General features: G+C 36.6%; 1 pseudogene; it reads right to left on the bottom strand.

Annotated features, from left to right (window-relative positions):
* Positions 1 to 2228: 2228 nt before the first annotated feature.
* LOC149829970 (thiosulfate/3-mercaptopyruvate sulfurtransferase 1, mitochondrial pseudogene) lies at positions 2229 to 2749 on the bottom strand (annotated as a pseudogene).
* Positions 2750 to 19980: the final 17231 nt, after the last annotated feature.

The following is a 19980-nucleotide window of genomic DNA, read 5'->3' as shown; positions in this document are numbered from 1 at the left end:
CCAGTGATGATCAATTCTGAGTATCATCTCAGTAGCTTCCATAGCAGAATAGTATTGCTTGCTTAGCCTCAAATCAATCCGATATTCCCAGCTTTTCCATGTCCTCAACAAAGCCAGAGGTGACATTAATTCTAACATTTATTTCATCCTTGGGGTGCTCAGCCTGAAGTTGTGCAATCAAATCCGTGTTGTCTGGGCCTTGCTTAGGTATGATCTTTATTGTATGGACTGAATTACTTTTGCTAAGTTGTAAGTAGAGATATCTTTGCTGAAAAATGGAGGTGCAGGAGTTTCATGGATATGATGTACTGAACACGCCAGTGATGGAATGGAGCTGAAGCAGCACGGCAAGGTGGTATTGCAGAGGTATGGCTATGGAGAGTTGTATATGTGAAGCCCGTGCCACTGTAAGGTGCAGCTGAGAACATGGGGGGGGCGTTACCTACAAGGGCCATGCTGCTACTGAGTGTTCAGCAGAGTGTACAGCAGTGGGGAGTGAATGTATGGTAGTGAACGTAAAGGGTAACAGTAAACATGGCAAAATATATTGCTGACAGGATGCTTGACAGGTGCATTGTTATAACACATACTATATTATCATATGCCAAGCCAAATGACTTCAGCATTATAATAACGAATTGCAACATATCCCCTCTGTTATAGGGCATACCTCTGATTTCATAACCTAATATACATAATCAGATAACATGACAAGCAATCAAAAATAATCATGAGACATAACACGATGCTTTAAGATTCAAGGGTTAACACAGGGTATTTAGGAAATTCAAGGGAAAAGGTAGGTCTTACATCAGTATTTCATGATGAAATCATTCAAACCTCCCGGTATATTAGATAAGGTGGTTGCTCAGGGTAGAATTGAAACTAATAGAGGATGTCCATACCTTTGGGGTTTGACTTCAGTTCACTAAAGGTCGAACTCACCTGTGGCTCCTGCATGATAGATCGGTCCTGATTGTCACCTGTAAATCAATGAACATGTCAAATAATAGGTTTTTAACAATGATACACTTTCCCATGGCTTCTCAAATAACTTGATGGCAACCCAGATTCGACTGTCGTCAGAGGGTGGACTACTTGCTCCAGATGACCCATTTCAATTGTATTATTCACAGTAGTGTCTCTAATATCTCTGCATCATAAGAGCTATTGGTCTTCATGTTTTGCAACTGCGAATGGTGAGCCTGGTTCTTGAGATGACATACCGAAATCAGTGAATCCCAATTCAACCTACAGGTTACTGCTAAACTTGCCAGGTCCGATTACTTATGCATGTGAGCCCTGAAGTCAAGAGAACTATAGACAACACGATCACGAGGAAGAACAAAAAATCTCAGTAGAGCCACCCTGCTGCAGTATGAAAACAAGTTGATTTGAGGAAACCACTTGTCTGTAGGAAGTTTGCATCTGTGGATCTTGACTCTCCATCAAGACTCCTAATGATGGAAGACCCAGTGAAGATTTTGGAAGGTGCTGTAGCATGGGGTGGCTTTGCATACTTTGTCTATCATGAAATCTGGTGAACTTGCTGTAACACTTCCAAGAGGCATTATGGCATAGAAGGCTAAATAATCTCCAACAACTAGAGTACATACGACATAGCTCTATTCTGATTACTTGCTACTACAATAAATAACCCGAATTTTGGCAAAGCAGGTTAGTAAATTCTATCAATATCACAAAAAAAAGGAAGGGGATTTAGTGACATCAGTTGGGTAGAGGTAGCATCACCAGCCCCGATATGAAGGTATTTCCAAGCACAACATTCTGGGAAGGAATGCCACAGAAGTGGATACAATCTATCAACTAGCAACACTATCTGGATATTTAGCTTTTCTGTTGTAACACCCCATCAACAATTTTTTTTTTTTATGACACACACTCCTTGAATTGATGCAAATAATATCAGACAGAGTAAAGTCAAGTGATGATATTACGAATGCTAAAACAAGCAATGAAAAATGAATGCATTGTGATTGAGATGAACGAAACCATGACGAACAAAATGCCATTAAATACTTACGGAAATAGAAAAGCAATGGGAATGAGATCAACAGAGAGAAGTATACTGGATTAAAAGGAAAAGAAAATACATAATATAATGATCATGCAACATGATAAAACATATGGGTGAATGCCAAGATACGAAACATAATGATCTATTTTTTTTTTTTGTTTTTTTTTTATTTCAATTTTTTTTGTTTAACCTACTCAAGCGTCCAAACTAAATGCGGTTGAAGTCTTGCTTCAAAAGTGGTCAGGACTATTATTTTTCCTTGGCAGACCTTTTCTATTGCTTTACTTGCAGCACTAGCCTTGAGAATTGCATCTCCAGAAGCACTAGATCCAACATCACATCCATAAGCACGCCATCTTGACAAAAACCCATACTCTGTCATGACAGAAAGCTCTGAACATGAGCTGCACTGAACATACCCTTCCCATCATAAACAACCAACCCACCCTTATTCTGGATGCCTAGAGCAGAAACAACAACTGCAAAACCTTCATCTGATGGAAGCATGTGTGGCAAACTAGAGTTCAGATATGACATACCATCAACATTAAAGACAAAAAATGCACCAGGAATATGAGCCATCTTTTATTTCTGTAGTGGATTCCGCTTCTCGTCTGGCATATACCAGGAAGCATCCAACACCTTCAGATCAGGATCTCAGAGATTGTCATGAAGCCAATCCACGACAACAATTGGCTCAGTTGATGTCATGGTTTGGGTGACTTACGAAGCTTTGCATGTTTGTGCCGATCTTTTAAATAAGAAGGGATTGGGGTCTGGTGGGTATATGGGATTGATGATCGGACCAATCTCAATCCGGTGAAGGCGCTTGCCAAAAGGGCAACTGCCATAATTGAAAATTGATACGATGGTGAAGAGTTCCTTTAGAGAATGGAGCAACGATGGGCTTTACCAGCACCACAGAAGGCACATAGCCATGGAGGAGAGAGCGATGATGCAGAACATAATCAGAATGGGTAAAAAAATAATAATTGTAAAAGCTAAAATCCAATGCCAAGGAGTGAACCGATACATTAAAATCAATGTGAATGCTAAAAGAGAAAATCTAGAGCATATTATATTGAATCAAAACGCCCAAACATTACAATGAAGGTAAGAATGTACACAATAGACCACGAAATACAACTGGGAGGATAATCAAGTGCAACCCAAAACAACGAAATCAAGTGTAAATCAGAGATTAAAACACAGAGTAAAAAAAAAGGAAACCGAAATAGTTTACAATGCATATAAGACGATGAAGATAACATAATAAAAATAAAAAAAAATAAAAAAAGAAAAATAAAATAAAAGTATGTTGGAATAGCACGTTCCTTTGTTGTAGCAGCCGGTGGATCGATCCTGCTATATGCAGGTCGATCACACCTGCGGTGCTTCTTGATGAAACAAAAAAAAATGAGAGAAACAAAATCAAAGCGTTAAGATGAGGCTTCTGCAAAAAGAAAATCAAAATACAAACTCTAAACCTGCATTAATATGCTATGAAAATAAAAATAATAAAAAAAAAAAGAAACTCAGGGATGATAAAGGGGGGGTTCTTACATTACTTGCAGGGGTTTTGAAGAAGAGGAGATCAGATGAATCCTGAAGAAGGCACCAGAGCAATGGATGTTCTTCGGTGATTCAAGAGGGGCGGCGCTTCTTCTGATGCCTGATGGTGAATCGATTCGCTTCCGTCGATGAGGGGAAAGACCTGGGATTTAGATTGCTGCTGCAGGGATGATCCACCTCTTTCAGCTGCAACGGCAGATGCTTTAGAGTGGTCGACTTCCTTCCGCCAAATAGAAGAAACCCAAGGTAATCAAAGAAGAAGAAGAAGAAAGGGGGAGGAGAAGGTGGAGATGGAAGAAGATCCGATCATATGCATAAGGGTGGAGGGGTGAAAAAGTGGTCCATTGGAAATCCTCTGCGGGCTTCTCTTAAAGGGAGAGAAGGAGGAGGTTCGGTTGAAGATGGATGGCTGGATGAAGGTTGTTGCAGATGGGTGGCTCAGGAAGGCGATCGGGCGGCTGAGCGATGAGAATGGAGAGGGTTGAGGAGGAGCCATGGAGGAGTGCGGCTGAGTGAAAGAGAGGGGTGCTGTCCTCGCCATCTCCTTCTTTACGAAAGGTAAAAAGAAAACCCTAAAAAAAAAAAAACTATTTGCAAAAGGGGTCCCTTGTCATTTCGAAAATTTACAAAGAGGAGGCTCCTTTTCTAAAGGTTTTTGTAAAATGGTTCAAGGTGAGTTTTTCGGTAAAATCTTCAAAAACCACTTACTTTCCTTATAGTTTTTCTTAATTTTTTTTTTTGGTTTTTTGTATGATTTTTTTATTTTTTTGTATTTTGGGACATACAAAATCTTAAAATGCACGGCAAAACAAGGATTTAAACTATTTTTTTTGTATTTTTGAGAAATATTTACAAAAAGAAGGTTTCCAAGGCTATTTTGAGGAGATTTCTTTAGAAAATGGGTTCGGACCCGAGTTTTGAGAAAATGTTCGAGTTTTTGAAGCTCGAATTGAGAAATACATGTGATGGATCCAAACGGATGTCGGATGGACTATCCGAGCTTATTTAAAACTATTTTTGGTATTTTCTATAATTTTAATTTAAAATTTGAACAAAAGACTCATATTTGGATCTGGACAATAGATCCAGATCCGAAATCCATTTAAACGTATGAAATGAATTTAATTTCAATAAAACTAGAGAAATGAACTGGAATTTAGATTTAAAATGACTTATTTACTCAAAAAATGATTTTAGGGGCAAAAAGGGAATAAGGAAGATTTTGAAAAATTTGGGGTATTCACAAAGAGCAGAGGGTGACATGTGTCACTTGCTTTTTCTGAGAAAAGCAGGGAGTGACATGTGTCTTCTACTTTTTCTAAAGGAAGCTGGAGATGACATGTGTCATCTACTTTTCTGAGAAAAATAGGAGGGAGACATGTGTCCTCTGTTTTTTCTGAAAGAAACAGAGATTGACACGTGTCGCTTGCTTTTCCTGAGGAATGGAGAGAGTGACATGTGTCACTTGCAGGAGACATAATTCAAATGGTGCCACCTCAGGGGAGACAAGTTCTACTTTTTCTGAACAAGACAACACATGACACGTGGCATCTCATGGTGACCTTGGAATGACACATGGCACAGGATGAAGATGGTAGACATTGACACGTGGCATAAAATGAAGAGGATGACTAATGACATGTGGCGGCATCTTAAGGTGGCCCCACACTGACACGTGTCAAAGGATGGCAGAAGAGAGAAGGTGACATGTGGCGCCAACTCTAGGTGAACCCTATGCTGACACATGGCAGGTAAATGGGAGGAGAGAGAAAGGACAAGTGGCGCCAATCCAAAGGACAAGGCTCCTATTTTTTTGGGTTTTTCAAAATTCAAATTTTCAAAAGAAAAGCCTATGTGACACCACCTCAATGTGGGTCCCACATTGCTTCTTTATTGAAATAAGGATAAAACAACAACTTCTTTTTGGAATTTTCATAAAATCTGGACTAATGGGTAAAACAGGAATTTTTGGAAAGAGTTGGCCCTTGTAGGGTGATTTTGTAAAGAAATGATAGTTGAAATAGCTGACAAAAGGCAAAATCTGAGTTGAACTTTATTGAGAATTATCTAGATTGTTTTCCTGAGGAAATATTTTGAAATTCAGAGTCCTGGGGGTAAAATGGGAAGAATTGATAATTTTGAAGACCCAGGGTTTTAAAATCAATTTTGAAAATAGTTAAAATTTGAATCTGGATTGAAAATTTTGAAATCAAGAGTTCTGGACCTCGAAATGACATGCTGTGCAGTGCAATGATATGAGATGCTCATGCAATGATATGCAATGTCATGTCTTATGCAATATAATCTTGAACCAAGACTTGGAGATGCCTGTCTCCTGTCAGGAGTAAAATTTTGAACATCTGAGCTAAAAATAGAGAAATTTTGAGAGTTACAGATAAAATTTGGACTTTTGCAAGGTCTGAGCTCAGAAAATGACCATTTTGCCCTCCAGCGATTTCAAAAGGCTGAATGATGATGTTTGGTGAAGATGTCGGGGAGGTGAGTAAAAATTTGGGGTGTTTACAGATGCCTCTCTTTGCTACTAAGCCGGCTCATGGCCGAGCTTAGTGGCAAAGAAAAACACACCAAATTTGGGCTATACATAAAAAAATGCCCAAGTTAGAAGGATCTGACTAGGTATGAAGAAATTAGCCCGAGGAAGATGGTAGATATGAAGTGAAGAATGGAGAGAAAAGACTCACTCTGTGAGAGTGAAATTCAGGTTTTATGCCCTTAACCCTGATGGGACAGAAATACCTCGTATGGAACGAAGCTCAGGTTTGGCCCTTAACCTGATTGGGGATGGAATATCTCATAACATGAGACTCAGGTTTGTACCCTTAACCTGGTTGGGCGGAAGATGAAATACCTCTTTGATTGAGGCTCAGGTTTATACCCTTATCCTGATCGGGCGGAAAATGAAATACCTCTTTGATTGAGGCTCAAGTTTGTACCCTTATCCTGATCGGGCGGAAAATGAAATACCTCTTTGATTGAGGCTCAGGTTTATACCCTTATCCTGATCGGGCGGAAAATGGAATACCTCTTTGGATGAGGCTCAGGTTTTATACCCTTATCCTGATCGAGCGAAAAATGAAATACCTCTTTGAATGAGGCTCAGGTTTATACCCTTATCCTGATCGGGCGGAAAATGAAATACCTCATCGAAGGAGGCTCAGGTTTGTACCCTTATCCTGATCGGGCGGAAAATGAAATACCTCATCGAAGGAGGCTCGGGTTTGTACCCTTATCCTGATCGGGCGGAAGATGAAATGGAATCCTCGAAGGAAGAGACCATGATGGAACCTTCGGATTTTGCACAGTAAATCCGACAGGGGTTTTGCAAAAGGAAGGAAAATGGGGTCCCTAAAGTTTGAAAAGGGATTGATTTTGGGCGTCTCATTACTGAGACTAAAATCAGCTTTTGAAATTGCCTTTTGCGAGAAATGATTGGTGGTTCGACCTCGAACCGAAATGGGACTGTCTATGGTGGGACAGTGGGGACACAGGGAAGTGTGCAAATTTGAGAGTTCATGCTCTCAAAGAAGGGAAGGAATCAAGTCCTTCAAAGGGATTAAAATTGGTGTCAGGATGTATCAAAGAACGGACATCAAGCTCTCACTTCACGTTAGGATAGCTAGGAAGTATTGTCAAAATATTGAGAATTCTGTTGTTGATTCAAAGTTTTTGAAAATGTTGCATATTGTTGCAAAGATGTTCTTTCTCTTCTACCCAAAGCATTACCTCCAAACAAGGTTCACTTTGTAGAATCGAGATTGGAAACCCAAATTTCTTGCAATTGACCTTCTTCAAGGAAGCTATCAATTTCCTTGATATGAGCAGAAAAGAGAATTTGATATTATGAAAGCAGTTGATGAAAGAGTATTGATAATAGAATTTCACAAATTTAAAGAGGATTCTTGATAGATTTGGCAGTTTGATATCCTGAGAGCTTCTCTCATAATAATTTTTCTGCACTCTTTTGGCTCTTTGGTGTTTTGGCTATATTGTCCTTCATTTTGGAGATGTTCTAATTTTTTCTCTCTTTCTTTTTCCTCTCTTTCTCTCATTTGGAAGGGTACGTCACAAACTCCTTCAACTTGGAGATGTTTCGATCCTTCTTTGATGATATTGGCTCACGGGTTATGTTGATGATATTGGCTCATTGGCTGGAAGATCTTTGGATGATAGCTGAAATTAAATACCTTTTAGGGATTGTCGAGAGGTTCATCGCATCTGCCTTCATCTCGACAGTGCTTTGGACTTTCTCTGGAAGGATCCGTCACAAACTCCGTCATCTTGGAGATGTTTCGAATCTTCTTTGGCCCCGGGGGTCTACTCGCCTAATTTGCCTTCATCTTGACGACAGGTGAGAGATCCCTTTTGCGGATACTTAATTGCAGCTTAGGTGATTTTAAGGAGACAGGGCTTGGATGAATTCTCTCTTTTTCCAGCGCTCAGGATATTTCCACTGCCTCATTTTACAAGAATAGTCTTTAAAGATGCGCCATTGACTGCGATCAATATCGATCATCTACGAATTTTCAATAACATTGAATCTTCTTTTTTTTTTGCCATATCGAGGATTTATCCTTCATCCTTTTGGTTAGCCAATAGAAAGAATTTAAAGTTTGAATCTCTTTTCGCAGAAGATTCACTCTTTTGGAAGTAATGCTGAAGGTAAACTGAAATAAAGATTTGTGCAATAAAGATTCTGAAATCAACAATTGATTGACAAATTGACAAAATTTTCTTGAAATCCTTGGTGAAAGTGAGTATTTGAAGTCCGGCTTAACACATCCGTGACGAAAATTATCCTCTCCTTTCCCCAAAGGAGGCAACTATCAGTTCACTGGGAACAATATCAGTTCAATTAAGAACGACCATCGGTTCACTGGAAACAATATTAGTTCAATTAAGAACGCCCAACGGTGGGAATAATATCAGTTCAATTAAGAACGACTATCAGTTCGCTTGGAACACTATCAGTTCAATGAAGAACGACTATTAGTTCACTTGGAACAATATCAATTCAATTAAGAACGACCATCGGTTCACTGGGAACAATATCAATTCAATTAAGAATGACCATCGCTGGGAATAATATCAGTTCAATGAAGAACGACCATCGGTTCATTGGGAACCATATCAGTTCAATTAAGAACGATTGTCAGTTTGCTTGGAACACTTATCAGTTTGCTTGGAACACTATGAGTTCGATGAAGAACGACTATCAGTTCACTTGGGAACACTATCAGTTTGGTTGGAACACTATCAGTTCGATGAAGAACAACTATCAGTTCACTTGGAACACTATCAGTTCGATGAAGAACGACTATCAGTTCACTTGGAACACTATCAGTTCGATGAAGAATGACTATCAGTTCACTTGGGAACACTATCAGTTCAATGAAGAACGACTATCAGTTCACTTGAAACACTATCAGTTCAATGAAGAACGACTCTCAGTTCACTTGAAACACTATCAGTTCAATGAACAACGACTATCAGTTCACTTGGGAACACTATCAGTTCAATGAAAAACGACTATCAGTTCGCTTGGGAACACTATCAGTTCAATGAAGAACGACTATCAGTTCGCTTGGAACACTATCAGTTCAATGAAGAACGACTATCAGTTCGCTTGGAACACTATCAGTTCTGAAATTCCACTAGAGGGGGGGTGAATAGTGAAATTTGATAATGATCGATAAAATAAAATAATTAAGCAATAAGGCACAACACATAAAACACAGAAGTTATACTGGTTCGGTCAATATCCAGACCTACATCCAGTCCCCAAGCAAACCACTTGAGATTCCACTATAACATCCGAGTTACCGGATAAATAGTACAACACCCTCTTCCCAAGAGGTCTTCTTCTCTCAACAGAGAAGGGGCACACCCTCTTCCCAAGAGGTCTTCTTCTCTCAACAGAGAAGGGCAACACCCTCTTTCACAGAGGTCTACTTCTTTAAACAAAGAAGGAATACAGTGAATAAACAGAGTTACAATACTTCCTATAGAACCTTCAGAATGATATGAATGCACGAATGAAGGATTCTAAGAATGTTCTGTTTGTCACTCAGAGGATACTCTTTGTCAAAGAGCTGGACTTGACTTTTTCTCTTTTCTTTCTTTTTCTTTTTCTCTTTCTTTTTCAAGGCTCTCTTTTCAAATCACGAATAGAATATTTTTCTCTTTGTAAGCTCACACGTCTATTTCATTCCTCTTGTCTGAATAGTTTATGTGTGTGTGTTTATATAGCTTAGAAAAAGTAGTCGTTACATTTTGGAATTGTAACTTTTTGAAATGTGAAATGTTATGTCATTTCAAAGATATCTTTTAGAGAAGATCGAGAATGCCTTTTTTCAGAAGAGTAAAATAGAGGGTACACTAGTCGTTGTAGTGTTTTAGGTAATACATATTTTATGTAAAAAGTCTATTTCTTACAATAGTACATTTGAACGTTGGGTTGTAGTTTTGTCTTTATTCTAATTAATGATTTGAGGTACACTAGTACTTCTTTACTTTAAATGAGTGTAAGTACTATGAGTGCTTTGAGATATTTATTTGTACATAGTCATGTCAAGTGTATTCTTTATGTAGTGTATTTCAAAGTCTCCAGAGAGAATGAGGACCAAAAAGAAGGTCGACATTCTTTGGGAAGGATATTTAGAAGGGATTTGTTACAGAAGGCATTTAATGCTTTGTAGAGAGAATGATGACTTCAAGTAAGTCGACATTCTATGGTTATGAGAAAAAGGTAACTAGAGTCCTTAAAAATTTTAATTTATTTTTCTTATGTAGTCGATTTTATGTTTTTGTCTTCTTCCTACATTTCTTTTTCATGTTGTCTTGTAAGGTACAATGACAAAATGTCTTTTTCATAAAAGGTTGTAAGAAGGTACAATTATTATATGACAAAATATCTTTTTCATAAAAGGTTGTAAGAAGGTACACTTATTGGTTTTCAAAAAAGAAGCTTTTTGAAACTATCGTATACTTTTATGATATAGTGTTTATGAATGAGTATGTAATATGCAATATGCAAGTTCCTGAAGGTTCTGTTACATATGACTCTAAAGAAGAAGAAAAATCTTCATCTTGAGGTAGCCGATCTCTTTATTTGAACTTTTAGGAAAGCATGGCTCATCAAGCTTTTTCTTCAAGGAGTATGATTGCACCATAGTTGTACTTGAACAGGAAGTCTCCATCCTTATTGGGTGAGATATCCTTGCATCAAATACTCGTTAGATTTATGGCAAAACATATTCAGTCATAATATAACATTATTTCAAGAGAACATATTATCATATCATATAAAATCAAATGAGACAGTGTATCATATTATGTGACATCAAAACCGAATTTCTCAACATTCTCCCCCTTTTTGATGATGACAAAATATGCTCCCCCTGTCAAAAAGACATTATGCATAGAAATAATAATATGATAAAAATGTGAAATAATGTTTAAAGAGAGAATGTTTCTCCAATAATGGAGACAGGTTTTCTCCCCCTTTGTCATGGACAAAAAGGAGGGATCAGAGTAAAAAAGTTATTACAGACCAAAAAGTAATTTAAAAGTTATTACAGACTAAAAATGCGTTTATCTCGAAGGTGGAGAAGGTGAAGGCGTCCGGTTGGCACGATTCCGCTTGCGAGTCTGCTGCAACAGGGCTTGATTACGAAGGATTCGATCTTGAGTTTGCTCGATATCCATCATAGCAGAAAAGTAATTGAAGGAGGATATTGGATCTGCTTCATCAGAGCCGGGCATGTGCAGGGACCTTAGATTGAAGGTGGTAGCATTGAGGACGTGAGAGGGTCGGAGGATGACTTCATTGTGAAGTGGTACTTGGAAGTAGTTGAAAATGGGAGTTATAAAACACCCAAAAAGAAGAGGCTCAAATTTCTGATAACGAATAAAGAGGTCGAAAATAATGGATGACCAATTTATCGGAAGAGAAGAAAGGATTGCGTAGATAAGAAGAGAGATTTTTCGAGGAACTAATCCCTGGCGGGGATGCTTGGGATAGAGGTTGTGGAAAAGAATCTGGGCAAGTAGCTGAGCTTGAGGTTGGAGATTCCTCATGTGCCACGGAAGTTGGTAGCAGTTGGTGCAGAGAAGTATTTTTCGAAGTACCGATCGGTCGATTGGTACTATGGCGTTAAGGTCGGTACCGGTGGAAGGTAGATTTAGAATTCTACCTAGGTCGGAAGCATTGAAAATCATCAGCTGTCCTCGGACTTTGCTGGTGATTGAGGTTTGTTCAAGATCAGAAGAGAAGTTGGTATAAAACAGTCGAACTAGTTCAGGATAATAGGCGGCTGGGGATGAAGATCCTATGAGAGGTTTGAGTTCGGGGAGATAGGTGTCTAAGTCGAAGAACATGAAGTCGTCAAAGTTGATCAATTTTCCTTCATGAATGGGGCGAGAGCAGAGTGAGTTGTAGGTGTGAAACAAATCAGGATACCTTAGATCGGCGGAGGTGATCACATTGGTAGAAGAAGAAGCCATTTTCGAGTGTCTTGAAAATAAAGCACTAGGAGAGAAAGGAGCTAGAACCGAGAGAAAATTTGTATAAGGATAGAAAAGATCGAATGGAATGGTAAGAGATGAACCAATTGATTAAATAGAAGGAAGAAAATAATTGTTGATATGAAATGAATGACATTGGAAGTGAGTAATTTTTAGATTTTAGTCAAATAAGGAAATCCGTGAGGAGTAAGTTAATAGACTTGTGAATGATAAATCAAATCAATGTTTGAGGATAGTGTATTATATTAGATTGAGGAGGACATAGTTATTGAAATATATAGATTTTACTATGGGTGAGTTTATCGACTAGTGAGAGAACCCATTAATAGAGTATGGGGTGTCATGTTGAATAACAAAATGATTGATCTTTGAGAATAATGGCCTAACAAGACAAACAACTTGTTATTCTATGTGAAGGGATTCTAAATTCGTGAATGGAGAGTTAAAGACATACAAAAGATGATGTGGATATCTAGAGAGGAGAGAAAGAAAATAAAGGAAAGCATTTACTTGATTGAGATATGACATAAAGTAAAGATAGAATAAATAAAGGTTCTCGATTTTAGAGAGATATATAATAAGAGAGAGACAAGGTCACGGATGGAAAGAAAGGTCATAGGGTGATCATGTGATGTGTACTTTGAAAGATATGACATTTTAAAGAAAAGAGTGCCTAAAAAAATGTTTCATGATTAATATTTGTACTTTTTTTTTTTAAGAGTATACGTGGATATGAGAAGGACATATTTTGACTTAGACTAGTGGTGAGAGAGATGATGAGACAAAAAGGAGAAAGAGTTAAAAAAAATATATAAGAATTGAAATAAGAATCGACATGGAGGAGTCGGATTCAAAAATGTATATAAAAAATGTATTCGAGAGATGAAATGAGGGGACAAAAATATTTATGAATGAAGAGTGAGAGAAGTGAGATGACATATATGAATTTTTGTGAAGGATAAAGAAGTAAAAAAGATTGATGAAAGACATAAAGTTATGATTGATATGATTTATTTAAAGAAACTCGACAAGGTTAAGTTTTAAACAAGAGTAGACAAAAATGGAGGCTTAATTTGTATACAAAAGAGATGATAATAGATAGTTTGTTGGGCTATGATATAGTAAAAAAAATTTACGTGTGAATATAGCAACTAGATCTTTTAAAGAGATCAACTAGTCATTCGATTTTAACTCATGAAGAGTATGAGTTCTCATAAACTAAGTAGAGAGGTGAAACAATTTTATCGTAAGACAAGTTTTCATAAAGGACAAAAAAAATATTAAAGGAGTTGAGTGATGTGAACATTGTTATGATGGCTTTTAATACAATTATTTTTATGGATATGAGAGAAAGAAGATAGGACAAGGAGTTATAATGGATGTGTACTTGAAAGATGACAAGTTGAATGACATAAAGAATGTGTCTTATAAGAATACGTGAATATGGAAACTTAGTTTGACTAACTAAAATCGATAAGAAGGAAAGCAATTTAAAATAAGATTTACACAAGACTTATAAGAAGTATTATATTAAGTGTGATTAATTTATAAGTCACTTAGTTTACATATTCCTAGTTCTCTTCTAATTCGTGTGAAGTCTTCATGTTTTAATGGTTTAGTGAATATGTCTGCTAACTGTTGATTAGTGGGTATGAATTCTAGTTTAATTATGTTGTTTAAGACTTGTTCTCTTAAGAAGTGGTGTCTTATTTGAATGTGCTTAGTTCGTGAGTGTAAAATAGGATTCTTAGATAGGTTTATAGCACTCGTATTATCACAGAAAATAGTTGTATTTTCAAAATTTAAACCAAAATCTTTTAAAGTTTGTGTCATCCAGATGACTTGAGTACAAACTAGGCTAGCAGCAATGTATTCGGCTTCAGTAGTTGATAATGATACACAATTTTGTTTCTTACTGAACCATGATACTAGTGAGTGCCCTAGCATGTGACATGTTCCACTTGTGCTTTTTCTGTCAGATTTACTTCCAGCAAAGTCAGCATCACTGTATGAGATTAGATCAAATGTAGAGGATTTTGAATAGAATAATCCAAAATCAACTGTGTCTTTTAAATATCTCATTATTCTTTTTACAGCTTTAAGATGTGATTCTTTTGGATTTGACTGAAATCTAGCACACAAGCAAACACTAAACATTATATCTGGACGGCTAGCAGTTAAATAAAGAAGTGATCCTATCATACCTCGGTAAACCTTTGTATCAACAGTCTTACCATCTTCATCTTTGTTCAACACAGTAGTAGTGCTCATAGGAGTAGTTTTTGAAGCAGTTGAGTTCATGTTGAACCTCTTCAGAAGTTCACGAGCATACTTAGATTGATTGATGAAAACTCCATCCTTGGTTTGCTTAATATGCAGTCCAAGAAAGTAGGTGAGTTCTCCCATCATACTCATTTCGAATTCCTTCTGCATGGACTTAGAAAAATCTTCACAGAGAGTGCTGTTAGAAGATCCAAAGATGATGTCGTCGACATAGATTTGAACAATTAGGGTATGATTATTCACTACTTTGACAAATAGTGTAGAATCTGCTTTGCCAACAGAAAAACCAGTTTTTAATAAAAAGGTTTTAAGTCTTTCGTACCAAGCACGAGGTGCTTGTTTTAAACCATACAAAGCACGTTTGAGTTTAAAAACATGATCTGGGTATTGTTCATTTTCAAATCCTGGAGGTTGTTTTACATAGACTTCTTCATTTATAAAACCATTTAAGAAAGCACTTTTAACATCCATTTGAAATAATTTGAAATCCATATAGCTTGCATATGCTAAGAGCATTCTAATAGATTCAAGTCTAGCAACAGGAGCAAATGTTTCATCAAAGTCAATACCTTCCTCCTGGTTGTATCCTTGAGCTACTAGTCTGGCCTTGTTTCTTATAACATTACCTGTTTTGTCTAGCTTGTTTCTGAAGATCCATCTTGTCCCAATGATTGGATAATCCTTTGGTCTCAGTACAAGATCCCAAACGTCACTTCTTTGGAATTGATTCAGTTCTTCAGTCATGGCTAGCATCCAGAACTCATCAATGATGGCTTCATCAATCTTCTTTGGTTCAAGTTGAGAAATGAATGCCATGTTTGCAATCCGTTCTAGCTGAGCTCTAGTTTGAACCCCCTTTGTTAGTTCTCCTAAAATCTGCTTTTGGGGATGATCTTTGATATCGACAAAGGTTCTTTGGTGATCATCTTCATTAGACTTAGCTGTGTTATCTAAAAATAAATCTGTACTTTCAATATCATCATCATTAGTTTGTATATAAACAGATTGATCAATAGATTCACAAAAACTAACATGCATAGATTCTTCAATAGTATTATGACACTTATTGAAAACTCTGTATGCTTTACTATGACTTGAATATCCTAAGAATATGCCTTCAACAGATTTAGCATCAAACTTATCCAGGCTATCTTTTGTGTTTAGGATAAAGCATTTACATCCAAAGACTTTGAAGTAGTCTATTCTTGGAGTTCTGTCATAGAATAGTTCATAGGGAGTTTTATTTAATAAGGGTCTAATGAGAACTCTATTTGTTATGTAGCATGCAGTATTAACAGCTTCTGCCCAAAAAGATTTTGCAAGATTATTGTGTTGGAGCATAGTCCTGGCAGATTCCTGAAGGGTTCTATTCTTTCTTTCTACTACACCATTTTGAGGTGCAGCTCTAGGAAAGGCAAAGTTATGAGAAATACCATGCAAGTTACAAAAAATTTCAAAGAGTTCATTTTCAAATTCTCCTCCATGGTCACTACAGATTTTAACAATAGAACATGATTTTTCGTTTTGTAATTTTTTACACAAGATTTCAAACTGACAAAACGTGTCACTTTTGTTTTTCAAAAATATTACCCAAGTAAATCTTGAGTAATCATCTATAATGACAAAAGCATATCTATTATGATTAAGGCTAGCTACCCTAGAAGGACCAAAAAGGTCCAGGTGGAGAAGCTCTAAAGGTCTTTTACTTGAAATGACATTTTTTGATTTGAAAGAAGATTTTGACAATTTTCCTAATTGACATGCATCACAAAAATAATCCTTTTTAAAAGATATGTTGGGTAACCCACGTACTAATTTATTTTTAGCTAGTTTGGACATGTATTTTGAATTGACATGGCCCATTCTCATGTGCCATAGATGTTGAGTGTCATTACTAGCTATAAGACAATGTTCTGTGATGTTTTCTAGGTATAGTTCGTATATATTATTCTTTCTTATACCTTTTAAGATGATGTTTTCATTTGTGTCAGCTATGAGGCATGCATCATGATTAAAACTAACATTATAACCTGTGTCACACATTTGACTGATACTTAGTAGGTTATGTTTTAAGCCTTTAACAAGGAGAACGTCTTTGATAAGAGGTTTTGTCTATGTTACCAATATTTCCAATACCAATTATCAAACCTTTGTTGTTATCTCCAAAGGTGACGGTTCCTCCTTCTTTATGATGAAGAACAGCAAAAAGGTCTGGATGTCCTGTCATGTGCTTTGAACATCCACTATCTAGTATCCATCTGTTCTTCTTCTTTGGAGCCTGCAAAACATTAAGTAAATCTTCTTTTTGGTACCCAATCGGGTCCTTTTTTGTTAGACTTTGGAACCCATATCTATTTGGATTTGGGTTTGTCTATCTCTTTAGAGGAGTTAAAAAGATTATCAATATAATACTCCTTATTTGGTTCGGATGAACTTTTCACAAACGTGGTCCTTTGATTTATACAAGAAGGTTTTTTGAAATGAGAATAGCCAATCCCATTCTTGTAAAAGGAGACCTTCTGAGAGGATAAGAGTTTATCCAAGTTCTCTTTACCTTTAGTAAACTTGAAAACCGTTTTCATGAGGTTCTCAGTTTTACTTTTTAGCTCTGAAATTTCTACTTGCATATCTTTAGTTTTGGAGCTAGTAGAAGAAATTTCAGATATAAGCAAAAGATTTTTCTTTTTCAACTCAGAATTTTCACTGCTGAGTTTTTCATTTTCTTGAGAAAGCTCTAAATTTTCAGATTTTAAAGCTTTATTTTTTAAACTCAATTTTCTAGATTCTTCAAATAGTTCTTGAAAAGCATCTAGAAGTTCTTCAAAGGAAAAATCAGAGATTTCACTTACCGAACTTTCGTTTGCCATGAAGCACATATTTGCAGTTTCGGCTTCATCATCACTTGACTCTTCACTAGTGGATGGTTCTGAATCATCCCATTGAGCATGCAGAGCCTTTTTCTTGAAGAACCTCTTCTTTGGTTCCTCAGTCTTGGACTTTCTTTTGAGAAGGGGACAGTCACGTTTTAAGTGCCCTGGCTTATTACACTGAAAGCACATGGGATCTTCTTTAAGATCTTTTCTTTCCTTGCGCCTGTTTGGAAGCCGGTTCCTTCTCATGAAGCGCTGGAATTTTCTGGTAAGTAGCGCAATTTCTGATTCTTTATCTGAGTCTTCATTCTCAGATAGGGCTGGGAAAGCTAGAGTTTTCTTTACTGGTTGCTCTTCTTCCCTTCTTTCTTTCATGTGGACTTCATAGGCCATAAGATTGCCTATTAAGTCGTCCAATGTAAGCTTAGATAAATCTTGAGCTTCTTCAATAGCAGTGGTCTTTTTCTACCAATCAGATGTGAGAGATCTCAAGATTTTCTTCACCTTTTCAGTCTGGGAATATGTTACACCCAGAGATTTCAGATCGTTGGTGATGTTGGTGAATCTGGTAAACATCTCTGTGATGGGTTCATCTTTGTTCATTTTGAACAACTCATATTTTCTAACAAGAGATGATATTTTGGCTTCTTTAACTTTGTTGGTTCCTTCATGAATAACCTCCAAAGAATGCTAAATGTCATATGCAGATTCACATATAGATATTCTGTTGAATTCATTTTGATCAATGGCACAATATAAGGCATTCATAGCCTTTGCATTTAAGTTTGCCATTTTCTTTTCTTCATCAGACCATAAGTTATAGTCTGCGGATGGAGATGTGTATGGATGCTCAACAATTTTCCATACAGCAAAGTCTATGGATTTGAGAAAGATAGCCATTCTGCACTTCCAATATCCATAGTTGGAGCCATTGAAGAAGGGAGGACGAGATGCATGTTGACCTTCAATATCACGAGCATAAGAGGTAGATGCCATTTGTACTGGAAGACTTGTTACGTCGAAACCAGCAAACCTGCTCTGATACCAAATGAAATTCCACTAGAGGGGGGTGAATAGTGAAATTTGATAATGATCGATAAAATAAAATAATTAAGCAATAAGGCACAACACATAAAACACAGAAGTTATACTGGTTCGGTCAATATCCAGACCTACATCCAGTCCCCAAGCAAACCACTTGAGATTCCACTATAACATCCGAGTTACCGGATAAATAGTACAACACCCTCTTCCCAAGAGGTCTTCTTCTCTCAACAGAGAAGGGGCACACCCTCTTCTCAAGAGGTCTTCTTCTCTCAACAGAGAAGGGCAACACCCTCTTTCACAGAGGTCTACTTCTTTAAACAAAGAAGGAATACAGTGAATAAACAGAGTTACAATACTTCCTATAGAACCTTCAGAATGATATGAATGCACGAATGAAGGATTCTAAGAATGTTCTGTTTGTCACTCAGAGGATACTCTTTGTCAAAGAGCTGGACTTGACTTTTTCTCTTTTCTTTCTTTTTCTTTTTCTCTTTCTTTTTCAAGGCTCTCTTTTCAAATCACGAATAGAATATTTTTCTCTTTGTAAGCTCACACGTCTATTTCATTCCTCTTGTCTGAATAGTTTATGTGTGTGTGTTTATATAGCTTAGAAAAAGTAGTCGTTACATTTTGGAATTGTAACTTTTTGAAATGTGAAATGTTATGTCATTTCAAAAATATCTTTTAGAGAAGATCGAGAATGCCTTTTTCCAGAAGAGTAAAATAGAGGGTACACTAGTCGTTGTAGTGTTTTAGGTAATACATATTTTATGTAAAAAGTCTATTTCTTACAATAGTACATTTGAACGTTGGGTTGTAGTTTTGTCTTTATTCTAATTAATGATTTGAGGTACACTAGTACTTCTTTACTTTAAATGAGTGTAAGTACTATGAGTGCTTTGAGATATTTATTTGTACATAGTCATGTCAAGTGTATTCTTTATGTAGTGTATTTCAAAGTCTCCAGAGAGAATGAGGACCAAAAAGAAGGTCGACATTCTTTGGGAAGGATATTTAGAAGAGATTTGTTACAGAAGGCATTTAATGCTTTGTAGAGAGAATGATGACTTCAAGTAAGTCGACATTCTATGGTTATGAGAAAAAGGTAACTAGATTCCTTAAAAATTTTAATTTATTTTTCTTATGTAGTCGATTTTATGTTTTTGTCTTCTTCCTACATTCCTTTTTCATGTTGTCTTGTAAGGTACAATGACAAAATGTCTTTTTCATAAAAGGTTGTAAGAAGGTACAATTATTATATGACAAAATATCTTTTTCATAAAAGGTTGTAAGAAGGTACACTTATTGGTTTTCAAAAAAGAAGCTTTTTGAAACTATCGTATACTTTTATGATATAGTGTTTATGAATGAGTATGTAATATGCAATATGCAAGTTCCTGAAGGTTCTGTTACATATGACTCTAAAGAAGAAGAAAAATCTTCATCTTGAGGTAGCCGATCTCTTTATTTGAACTTTTAGGAAAGCATGGCTCATCAAGCTTTTTCTTCAAGGAGTATGATTGCACCATAGTTGTACTTGAACAGGAAGTCTCCATCCTTATTGGGTGAGATATCCTTGCATCAAATACTCGTTAGATTTATGGCAAAACATATTCAGTCATAATA

Source organism: Nuphar pumila, chromosome 8 (genome assembly GCF_984573655.1).
Source record: "Nuphar pumila chromosome 8, dmNupPumi1.hap1.1, whole genome shotgun sequence".
Classification (NCBI taxonomy): Eukaryota; Viridiplantae; Streptophyta; class Magnoliopsida; order Nymphaeales; family Nymphaeaceae; genus Nuphar; species Nuphar pumila.
The sequence above is the reverse complement of the archived record's forward strand: the minus strand, read 5'-3'. Positions and strand labels throughout refer to the sequence as shown.